We start from the raw sequence: 2554 nt of genomic DNA, 5'->3' as shown, positions 1-2554 counted from the left end.
AAGCGCTCATCTCCCAGTTCTAGTGATATTATTATTATTATTATTATTATTATTATTAATTTTCTTTCTTAGTTTCTTTTTGCATAATTAGTTGGGGAGAGGATAAGGGGGCATTTTTCCCCCTTCCACTCATTAGAAGCTTTGTCTTGCAACTTGTAGTGATCCGAATCTGAAGTGCAAGTTGCATAAGATACAGGGCTGCCATACATGAATAGCTATACACTTAATATTATTCAGTGTGACTTTAATATGATTTAGGCAGGGCCATTTGTGTGTATGACACTTTATGTAAGGTATAAGGCTACTATAAGATCTTGGATCTCACAAAAGTGATATGATGGGGAGGGGGGGGAATAAAAACAAAACAACCAGCCCACAACCAATACTTTAAGGGGAAAAAAATGCAATATGTATCTTTAGCTAATTTCACCTCTGACGACATGTCCTTTCTGTTTCTGGGAATAAGTTTGCAGTTGTATACCATAGCACCTTCAGCAGGGATACCGCAGTACTTTAAAATGTATTTACTAAAGTGATCGTGATGTGAAAATGAGGTGTAGAACCTAAGAAAGTTGCCAAAGGCCAGCTAGGTAGAGAACCCGTGGGCAGAATCAGTATTAGACCCTAAATTGGCTGCCTCTGAATCCTTTGGTCGAACCCCTGACCTGCCCTTTAAGGAGATGGGGCCAGATTCTAAACTGCTGGTGCTTTGTCATTGTTTACACCTTGAAGTACAGGGCTGCTTCTCCCTCTAAAAAAACGGGCACACAGAAGTATTGCGATGTTGCCATTCTCACGCTCGAATCCCAGTTTTACCCAAAGAGCCTTCTTCTGCTTAATGGAAACCACACCAATACTCCTGTATTAATGCTGATCTCTGCTTTCTTGTACTTCCTTCAAAGTGTTGAGTTTCTCCTTGGGGATGTGTGACTTAATAATGCTGCAAACAACTCTCACTCTCTCTCTCTCTCTCTCTCTCTGTGCAGGGAGATAATTACTCTAACGACCAAAGGGCTGCATTAAAACTTTGGAGGGCTTTTGCTTGTATCCAGAGCAGCCTAGAGGAGTCGGTTCTGAGCACTGCAGCAGAACACCTCCTCCTAGTATTGTCCTGATCTTCAGTCACTGCGGAGAAAACCATCTGCTTCTAGTTGGAAAAGGGCTTGGGTTCCTAATTGCCCTCTCCCCGCATCCCATCTCTGTCCCCAGCTGCTGAGTTTAGATGAGCAGCAAGGGAAAAGATCTCCTGTAAATTTCATTTTCTCTTTTAAACACTCCAGTTTAGGCTTAATTGAATAAAGGAGGAAAATCCTGCTTGCAAGGGCACACAAAAATAATCTCAGGGTGACTAAATCTACAAAGTTTATGAGAAGCAAATGCACCTGTGCTTGCTCACCGCTTGTGCCTTTTAGCATATAAATGTATTTATAGAGTGTCCTTTCCTTCCTCCCACGCTCAGTCAAGGCATCAGCAGAAAGCTGCCACTCGACTCATTCACCAATCCTGAAATAAGTTTTTGGGGGCTTGGGAAATGTGTTGCATGGTCTTGATGCAGTGTGCTGCTGTGGCATCTAGATGTTGTACTAGCTAAGTCATAGGATCATCCTGGAGAAGTCGAGGTGGAAGGGACCTCCAGCGGTCATCTCCTGCAGCCCCCTTTCCAAACCATCCTATGCAAGTTGTTCAAATCTCTTGGTCATTTGTATCGGATACTTTGGCAAAGCTAGACTACAAGATGTTAGCCAGCAAAGCTACGTTTAAAAAAAACCAAAACAATGTCAAAGCGATGCTGCAGCCACGATGGTCCAACTTGAGCGCTTGTGGTCCAGCTGCAGCCTCGTTGAATTTGCCATCATGCCTTGATTTGAAGATCTCTACCGTTGCTCGTTGATGGGTCTTGAGGCAACTTAACAGTCCTATCCGTGAACCGCGGACCCGTGCGTAGAAGCTGCAGCTCTTTTCACAGGGGAGAACGGACTGTAGGCCTGGATTTCTCTCCTTTTTCCTCCCTCTGCTCTCTGTCCTCCACTGTGAGGGTGAGACTGTGTTTCCTTCAAAACGGGGCCGCTCACTGGGCGTTGGAGCCTATTGCCCAAACCGCTCCTCCCAAGTCTTAACGGCGGTCATCCATCTTCTTCAGGTCTGCCCTCAACCTGTCCTCTGGCCGCTGAGATACCTCCCGCTGTTACTAAGTTACTAGTGAACGACTCCTTTGGCTTGCCTTCGATGCGAGGGGGCGAGTTTTTGAAGACGGCTGAAGAGTCCAATAGCATCTGCAGAGAAACGTCCCGAGCACGACGGGCGGTGCACGTGCGTGACGGCCCCTCTATTTGGGAGCAGGGCTTTTTTTTGGTCCTGCTCCAAGCTTTGGGGCCCTGGCCCCAGTTTTGTCTGCACTGTTGGTGGGGTGCAAGGGGTGCGGGGCACCCTTCAGGGGCAGCCAGGAGGGTTGGGGCCTGCGCCTCCACCTCCAGGCCTCCCCAGGGTGGGCCGCAGGCGCTGGGCGGCCGCTAGATGGCGGCGCCTCAACGGGCAAGCGGCCGGGCTCGCCAGC

This window comes from Gavialis gangeticus, unplaced genomic scaffold (assembly GCF_001723915.1).
Source record: "Gavialis gangeticus isolate Ggan-Ray unplaced genomic scaffold, GavGan_comp1, whole genome shotgun sequence".
NCBI lineage: Eukaryota > Metazoa > Chordata > Crocodylia > Gavialidae > Gavialis > Gavialis gangeticus.
Note: the sequence above shows the minus strand (reverse complement) of the source record.